Below are 9,990 nucleotides of genomic sequence, written 5' to 3' on the forward strand. Positions count from 1 at the left end.
GTGATATGAGTATGAAAAAAAAAAAAAAAAGTTATGTGAATTAATGTGTAATTTTGATATCAATATTGAATGTGCGACTTATGTGAACATGAACATATAGACATGAATGTTATGTGATTTACGTGAACCTGTATATGCAACTCTGTAGTTGATATATGTTTTATATATATAGCAAAATGGTGAAAACAAGGGCGGACGAATTGAAGGAGTCTACCTCCTCTCGACTTGATAGACTAGAAAGAATAGTAGAAGAAATGGCAGAGGCCTTAAGATAACAAAAGGTGTTAGACCCTGCCCTAATATCTGAGGCCAACATGAACTGATTTCTAGAATGGAAAAGCAAGAGACAAAGCTCTGATATGAACAAAAAATTCATCAAGAATAAAAAATCGAAATTAGAAACATCTACGCAAGATAAATTCAATCAAAGAAATGATTTAGCACCGATTTGCTCAGAATGTGGGAAAAAGCACTGAGGGATTTGTTATCGACTTTCCGGAGCTTGTTATAGATGTGGCAAAATGGGTCATAAGATAAGGAATTGTCCCCGGACTAAACAAAATGTGAACAGGCCCGCTACCTTAGTTGATTTTGTACCAATGGCAAGACCTGTTACAACAAGCGGAATTGCTAGCCAAGGTAGAGTAATTGCACTCATCTTAGGAAACACTCAGCATACTAGGACTGTTGCCCTAGGTACCTTTACTGTTCATGAACGAATGTCTATGTGTTGATTGATTAGGGACTCTCATATATATACACCTTTGCTAAGAATATTAATTGGTTCTGAATATATAGCTATACCTTTGTTTGGGATGATTGTTATAGTACTTATTCCCACTAACTAAACCAATGGGTCTATAACTCTATAACTATGTGACTGGAATGGGCACCCCATACAATGAATTCTATGTTATGTGTGATTATGTACCTTGCTTGTTTAACGTTGACTGGATTATTAGAATCACGAATTTGTGATTATATAACCAACTTGGAATTTCTGCATAGCAAATTCTATAATGTGTACTACCAAGGAACTTTATGTTATAAACATTTGTTTTCCATATGATGGGATAAAACCTTTATTTGATTTAATCTGATAGAACCATTATTTGATTTGATTTGATGAGAATCTCTCTTTAGTTTGATTATATTATGATAAGAACCAACCTTCAACTATGGGGAACATACGTGGTATAGATGAATTAGAATATGCAGGGCTGATAATTGATCGGTTTACCAAATGGCTACTTCTTGATGCTATAGGGATTGTTAATCGTGTATTATTTTGATTACGAACACTACTTGGGATTAAAAACCTTGACTATCTAGAAGTATATGAATTTGGTATGTTTTGTAATTAACTAGCTCGGTATTAGCATACCTTATGATTGATACCATGGAGATAAGATAATTATGTACATCATGTGATTGATTGTTTCGGTGCAACCCTTGCTGACTTGAGAATTGGTATCTGGATTCACTTTATATTGCTGATCCCTTCTGACTAACCTTAGATGACTGTTATGAATCATTGAATTGCACGGTAAAACACTTGTTTCCTTGCATGGTTTCTATGGCCTCTAAGGATTTCAAAGGAATTTCCTTATGGATTGTAAAGTTGGAGCTTTTAACTATATGTTTTATGTTTTTACAATTTAATGGAAGTTGTAAGCTTTCAATCACTACAACAAAAAGCAATTTTGCCTACGCAAGGAAATGTGTTAGCAAAAGGTGAAAATCGTCGGCAAAAAGTTTTGTCAACACACAAAGCTGCATTAGCAAGCCGTTGGCAAAAGTGTGTCGGGAAAGACTTTTACCGACAAATATATCATTGTGTCGGCAAAAGTAACATCTTTGGTGACAAACATTTAGTCGGCAAAAGCCTTCATTTATTGTCACCAATTACCACTGCATTGGCAAAAATGGCTCAAATAAGATTATTTTGTGACACTTTTGCCGACCCAAATTTGCATTGGCAAAAATAATACTTTTGGCGACTCAATATGAGTTGGCAAAAGTAGGCTTTTGGTGACAAATAAGCTACGTCGGCAAAATGTTTAATTGTTTTAAAAAAAATAATTTGTTATTTGGGATGGCAAAAATTACCATCACAATTAACAAATTACTTTTTAATAAGAAATATTTATTGTTCAATAGTAATAAATTACATTTGCCCACATCAATGCATTGACATTAAAAAAACTCTAATTATATAACAACAATAGATAATGCATGTTCTTACAATTCAAAATTTAAGTCCATATACAGAGTAATACTTACAAGAGAAACCACGTAATAAAAATAAAATCCAGTTAATCCCAATTAAAACGATGTGTTTATTACAATGGCCTTAGTGTAACCTATAGATGTTGCTGCAATTGTCGAATCACCATGGCAATTAGCATATCTACGATTATTGAGGCAAAAGATGCTTCTTCTAGTAACTTCTTTTCCTTCTTTGAACAGTCAAACCATTTCAATATAATGTGTTACTTCACGACAATTGAAACACAAAACATAAAGAAGTTATGAGTTTCAATTCGAAGTGGTTTTGCAAATATCTCTAACATCTAGTCAGTTGTTTTCATTATGTATAACCATTGTGATAGTAGGATTAGATGCAAACACCATTCCAAAATTACTTGTTCATGATAGTATTAAAATCTTGAATCACTATAACAATAGCATTGGAGCACATTCCAAAGCCAACCATGTAACTAAAATTACTCTTAAAGTACTTTACTGAGAGATTTCCCAACTACTTTCTTCTCAGCATATCATCAATCAAGATCCTCTTTGGGGAATTCTAGCATAACTACCTATCAAAATCAACCAAATTCTAATCATATACTAGTGGGTCAGCAATCAGTTTCGGCATGATCATGCCATATACATGAATAATAGTTCCAAGCAACAAAAGAGGAATATACATGCTTAGAGAATTTACATTGGGTGTAAACTATTGCAAAATCACATAGGAAATCTGAAGAGATCTTAAACACGAGAAAAATCAGAGAGCCTAAGTCAGAGAGTGAGCTGCAGCCTACTGCACAACTCAAAGAACAAGTTCAGCACATGACACAAGTGTAGTCTCAGCATTTGCCTGTTAAATCTTGTGCATCACAAGGCTGTAACAATATAAAGATGGATTGTTACAGTGGGATTAGTTGTGGTGGTTAGAATAATTTAAGACATTTTGTACAATAAAAAATAAAATAAAAATTAGAGATCAAGAAAGTGATTGTATATCATTTTTTTATATTTGAACTGGCTATAACCCAAAAAATAAAAAATAAAAAATAAAAAATAAAAAATAAAAATTGTAAAACTAACCTGATTTGATGTAGAAAACAACAAAAAATTGATTTCAATAATCAATTGAAAAAAAAATAAAAAATAAAAAACCATCACATTTCTCTTTTCCACCTCCCAACATGTAGACACAAAACAGAACATATGATTTTAAATATAATTAGAAATGCACTCGATAGATAAGAAAAATGAAAACAAAAGTGTAATCATGACAATCAAATGCACAAATCGTATAAATTAAGAAGAGTTCGAGCATAAAAAAGCAGTCATATGCTGCATAACAGAGGTAAATAATCATTACAATCAAATAGTCTTTAACTTACAATCATTAAACCAGTATGAATATAATCTGTTGTGCTTTCATTAAGCTTTGGCAATTATCTGTTGTTCTTGTCCAGAACAAGAGGTGAATCTAGAAAATATGGACCTATTTCCACTCAAACTTCATCTGGAATCTTAGATAACCTCTGTGTCTCTTTATTCATCATCATCCAGACACTGCACCAAGCAAAGTCACTACAATAATAAATAACAATAAAAAGTCTGGTTATTCAATAAGTAATTTAATTTAATTTTCTGAATATGTTATTCTTAATACACCAAAAATCCATGACTTCCCATGCTCCTGGGGATATCTACCTAATTCAAAACATCATGCCACCTGCCTATGCCAGCCACTAAACAAGAGCAGACTTTGCCCCACCTTAAATGAATAAAGCATATCAACATAGCAGGGTGACGGTTCATTCATTACCTTGCTGCAAGAGCAGATCATTTGCTTGACACCAAGGGTAAAGGCAAGCAAAGCATGCTCACGTGTCTGACCATCCTTGGAAACACCAGCTTCAAAACCACCAGTGGTTAAGTCAATGATAAGGACTGCATAGTTAGCCTACGAGGGACCAATGATCATGTTCTTGATAAAGTCACGATGGCCAGGGACATCAATGACAGTGCATTAGTATTTAGTGGTCTCAAACTTCCACAAAGCAATATTAATGGTAATACCACGTTCACGTTCAGCCTTGAGCTTGTCCAAGACCCATCCATACTTTAAAGAACGTTTGTTCATCTCAGCAGCTTCCTTCTCTAATCTCTCAATGACACGCTTGTCAATACCTCCAAGCTTGTAGATCAAGTGACCAGTGGTGGTTGACTTCCCAGAGTCGACATGGCCAATGACCACAATGTTAATGTGAACTTTTTCCTTACCCATTTATCAAAACCTGGGAGAAAACAAAATTTAAAATGAGAGAACTAAAATTTCACCAGAACATAAATAACAACTTGATAATAAAGTTCAACAAGCATGTAAAAGCAGCAAGACAGATGAAATCATATTCAGTACTCCAACCAAAACATTAGGCCTTTAAAAACAGGCCGTAACATTGATTTTACTTTGAAACTACTGTCTATATTATCTTTAAAAAAGGTACACACAAGAATCCAACTCGATAAAAACAGCAAAAACCCTGTCACCTCTCCATTCTATGTCAAATACAATACAAAAAAGAAAATGAACGATGAAGCAACGGAAGACCACCATTACTTTTCCATGCAATAACGTCCATATTAATTTTTTCACTGCATGCCACCATTCATAATGTAGCTTTATTGTGAAAAGTGATGAAGAACAACTTCATTGATTCTAGCTCCAATTGAACCGCTGGAAAACACAGAAGAAAGGAAAAACATAGAGAAAATAAGCAATGAAATTAAAGAAAAGCCAAAAGAAAAGAGAAGAAGAGAAATCGTTAATTCATAGAAGAAAAAAAAAATCCCGACTTGAGTTGTGCCATTTGCTGGAAAACACAAAACAGAAGAAAACATGGAGAAGATAAGCAAGGAAAAAAAAAAACCCACCAAAAAACTGAGGAAGAAGAGATAGAGATGGAAAATAATCGTCATAATAATAATACATTAAACAGAGGCATTATTACACTGCACTATTGACATCATTACAACAAACAATAAAAAAGGAAAATGCACATGTGAATGATAATAAGCTTTTTACAGAAATTAATTCAAAAACATCCCTATGAAATAAATAAACCAGTAAAGCAGGGGAATAATAAAAAATATAATACAAAATACGAAAAATAACAAACACGATCAACCGAAATGAAATTAAACCTTACAAAAACCAATATGAGAATTTAATCATGAGAAATCAACACCCCTTTCAACACCAAACCATTAGGCCTAATAGAAGAAGAGAACCCAAAACTCATAAGTGTTCTTTTAAAACAAAATTAATTGAAACCATAAAAACTATGATAAGCTCAGACTGCAGAATAAAACTCCAAAACATCAGAGAAAGAAAGAAAAGAATAACAAATATCTGATGGAGAAACAAAAAAGCAAGAATTATTACGGGTAAAGAACAAAAAAACAATTCCTGATAATTACTTCACAATGAGACGTGATGATATAGATGGATAGAAACAAATAGACTATTATGTCGAAAATAAGGTTTCAATTTTTCCAACTCACATTTAAGAAATTAAATAAATAAAAATAATTTCACAACCTAAAATAGTACCCTAATTTTTGAGCTCCTCAATAAAATTCCTAATTTTTCAATGAAAATCCCCAAATCAAAACCCTAGTTTTCTATCATAAAATAGAAAACAAAATCACAATAAATTATTAATGTTACCCAAAGAACCAAAAACAACGTGCGAATAAACTAAATCAACCAACTGAAAAAGGGAAAAAAAAACAAACATAAGAGCAGAAACCAACCCTAACAAAATCATCAACAATGTGTACAGAGGCGAAAATCCATCTTAACAAATCTGAGGTAGGATCAATCTGATCTGAAAACAAAGAAAAAATAAAAGAAAAGGAGAAAAGAAATCAGACATAAATCAACAAAATTCTATAGAAAAGCTTGATAATAAGCTATTTATAAAAGTAGAAAAAGAAATATTAGAACCAAAATTTATGAAACAGCCAAAACCCTATGAATGCAAACTGAACAAAATCGATATAACCTGAAATTTTAAGTTTTTGGTTAACCTGTTGAACTTACTGAGCAATATCTGATGTCGAAGTTAATGGCGGCGAAACCATTGGGAAGTTGACGGCGGCGAACCCACGGTCAAACTGTATATCAACAGAGAAGAGAGAGAAGAAGAGTTTTTTTTTTATTTTTTATTTTAGGAAACGAAGAAGTTTGATTAAGGGGGAGAGAAGAGAGCAATGAGAAGAGTAGGGCGTGTATAATACCGCCGTAATCGCCGAAATCGTTAAAATTGCACTGAATTGTACCGTCAAGGTAAATTTGTTATTATTTGTCAATCGAATTGTCGGTTTTTGATAAGAAAAATGGCAAATTCTAGTGACACTTTTATCAATCTGTCGGTTTCTATTTTTCTTCCAAACCGCACCGACCCGCACCGCTATTAAATCATGTTTTATAGGATTCTAAAAATTCTTTTTTATTTAAGTTTGCTTATTGTTCTATACCTTAGAATATAGTATTACATTACTGCTCGAGGAGAATTTTATGTGTTGTATTTGATCATTGTAGCTTCCACAGATGCTTGTAATGAACTGATGGCATAGTCGTTGATATTATCATGTTGTTGCTACACTTGCTGCATCAGAAGAAAGTTTCGCAAGATGCTTAACATCACGATATCTCTCGTCTTTTTTTTACTCTTTGATTTTAGTTTTGTAATTTGAATTATATTTTTTATAAACCGCCAATCCGCCCGAACCGCCAAGGCAAATCTGCCATTATTTGCCAACCGAACCGCCGGTTTTTGATAAGAAAAATGACAAATTCTAGTGACACTTTTATCAATCCGCCACCCGCCATACGATTTCTATTTTTCTCTCAAACCGCACCGACCCACACCGTGCATACCCCTAGAGAAGAGGAAAATAGAAAGATAAGGAAAAGATAGATTTAAAATAGTTTTCAGAAAATTTTTTATTTTTTTATACTTTAATGTTATTAATAATTTTTCTAATATTTTAAGTAATTTTTTAATTTTTAGACATATCTAACATAAATATATTTAAAAAATATAATATTTATGAAAAAAATCTTAAAAAATACACTAAATATAAAAATAAATACAAAAATTTAGTGTATTTTTCGTATTTTTATGTATTTATTAATTTTTAAAAATATTGTTTCATAAATATTTTATTATTTAAAAACATCTAAGTATGGTGCATCTAAAAAAATAAAAAGTTACTTAACATTTAAAAAATATTCACTAAAAGAAACACAAAAAATAAAAAATTTAATTTTCAGAAAACTGAATTTAAAAAATTAAAACTAAACGCATTAAACCATTTCTTCTTTAGTGATGTTTCATTATTAACCCCACCAAAGTCCTAATACAAAAGGATTAAGAAGGGCAAACAAGAACTTTTTTTATCATGATGAGAACACTCAAAACACCGTGCACTCAAAGTAGCGGTCTTGGAACGCTAATTTTTTTTAGGCACCTAATTTATATTTGGCTTTTTAACGACTTGTTGATCGCGTCGCTAATGTTAACCTTTTTAGCGATGAAAATGATTTTTGTGTCGCGGAAAGGACCTTTTAGCTACGCAATTTTGATAGTGTCACCAAAAGAAGTCACTAAAACTGCAATTTCTTGTAGTGAATTAGCAAATTGAGTTTGTTTTTGAGGTTGTGACTTGTGTTTGAAGTTGGAAATTCATGTCCATGGTTTAGATTTTCTTGCATGGATTATAGGTTTCATGCCAATGTAATGCTAGTCAATAAAGGAATCAAAGAATGTTTTGGGGAATTTTGTGGTAGGAGAGATTAATAGGATATGTCTAATAAATGCAAGAAGTATTGAGTTGGAATTAGTAGTCTTATATTTGACTCTTTTTTTTTTTGGATAAGTAAGTCATATTATAACCAAAAAAGAAAAATATACAATGAAGTTCAACACACAGCTTTTGATGGGAGCACAAAAATAAACAAAATAACTACTCCATCAAAAAACAAACTGAGCTTATAGAAAACAAGCACAACATTTCCAACAAAACAAGGATTCAGAATTTCCTTCTGGCATTCTTCAAGTCATGAAGTTTCGCTTTAAGTTTTCTTCTGTTATCCTCTTTTGAAGTCTCCCCATAACTAGGATCACTTGGAGATGGACTCCCTCTATTTCTCAACTCTTGACTTGAATCTCCATTTCCTAACTCGCCCATATCACCAAGGACATCAAAGGCATTAGATGTTGAGGGGATAGAAGACTGCGTCTCTCTCTCTTTGTTGATCAATGGCGTTGAACCTTGCCCACCATCTCTCCCCTTTTTCTTCACCACTTCCCATTTAGTCGGAATTTGTGTTTTAGTGTCCTTGACTCTCCACTCATGTTTGAAGGAGGGAGGGTTCAAAGACTTTGGCTTTTGAGGGCACAAATTAGTGGTATGGCCAAAAGTCTTACAACCATCACACCTTTGGGGCTTCCATGGAACCTCAACTTGAATCTCATATGGGTCACCATAACCAAGATTTATTTTGAAAGACTTAGGGATCTCTTTATTTGCTGGCACTTCAATACAAATTCTCGCAAATGTAAGTCTGCTTCTCTTGAAAGTTGGCTCATCCAAATAAAGAGGAGTTCCCAAGATGCTAGCTATGTAACCCAAACCCTCTTCACTCCAAAGTTCCAAAGGAACATTGTACAACTTCACCCACAATGGCACACTTGAAAATTCACACTTTGTTAGTTTTAGTCCAGGTTGCCATTTTTTAATAACAATCAATCTAGCCCCAACATAATAGGGGCCATCTTCCAAGATTGTGTCCATAGCCTCTTCACTTTTTACTTTAAAAATAAAAAAACCATTGTCAATGGAGACAACGTCCTCAAGCAAATTTCCCCAAAGTTTCTCCGCCCAAGTTTTCACATAATGGAAAGAGAATCTTTTATCAATGAAGTATCCAACCAAAGCATTTTCCCAATGAGAAAAGCCTTTTTTTGAGATCTCAATAGGGACATTGTAAATGCCATCTACTTGGTTCTCAATCTTATGGGCACCTATTTTATACTTCAATTTTGACACCTTGTTAATCTCTTCTTTAATTAAAGAGCTCCCAACTTGTAGAGGTTTACCTGATATAGCAAGTGTATCCAGACCTTCACTACCATCTTCCATATGTAGATCAACCGAATCCTCATTTCGACAAGCTCGCACGGGCTTATCACTCTCTCGTTGCTTGGAACCCATTACTTCTTTCCTTTGATCAGCACTAAGTGAATTTGACAACATCATTTCGTTTGCCACCAATGGGGACACAGTGGTCAATTTTGGCCACTGCTCAACATCAGTTAGCACTCTAGTTGGTGTGTTCCATGCATTAGGTGTTTGATGCTGCTTTGGTGATTGCTCAGGTGAGGCTTGCATTTCCACAGTCCAGCGAAACTGTGTTGTACCAAGATCACAATCACACTCAATTGAGCTATCCTCCGAATCTACGTCCCTCAATCCCCTCTTGTTTACATTTGAGGGCCCTTGCCACGGTCCCACAAAATCTCCAAGTGAAAGAGATTTGGGGGGGCCTCGAATGCGTGTAGACCGGCGGGGAAGTACATTAGGCATATCATCAGTAGATAGTTGATCCACCTTATTTACAAACTCCTTCAAAGATACCTTAGTCGAAGATTTGCTTTTTGATTTACTCTTGGCTAG

The 9,990-nt window shown here is 33.7% G+C and overlaps 1 pseudogene across 1 annotated transcript; it reads right to left on the reverse strand.

Annotated features, from left to right (window-relative positions):
* Window positions 1-3,645: 3,645 nt before the first annotated feature.
* LOC114271764 (elongation factor 1-alpha-like) lies at window positions 3,646-6,499 on the reverse strand (annotated as a pseudogene). The gene is made up of 4 exons (XR_014349618.1): window positions 6,350-6,499; window positions 6,061-6,134; window positions 4,070-4,541; window positions 3,646-3,813 (listed from the first exon to the last, which is right to left on the reverse strand). The product of XR_014349618.1 is annotated as an elongation factor 1-alpha-like (transcript).
* Window positions 6,500-9,990: the final 3,491 nt, after the last annotated feature.

The sequence above is a fragment of the Camellia sinensis genome, chromosome 13, assembly GCF_055761805.1.
Source record: "Camellia sinensis isolate YWXY chromosome 13, ASM5576180v1, whole genome shotgun sequence".
Taxonomy (NCBI): domain Eukaryota; kingdom Viridiplantae; phylum Streptophyta; class Magnoliopsida; order Ericales; family Theaceae; genus Camellia; species Camellia sinensis.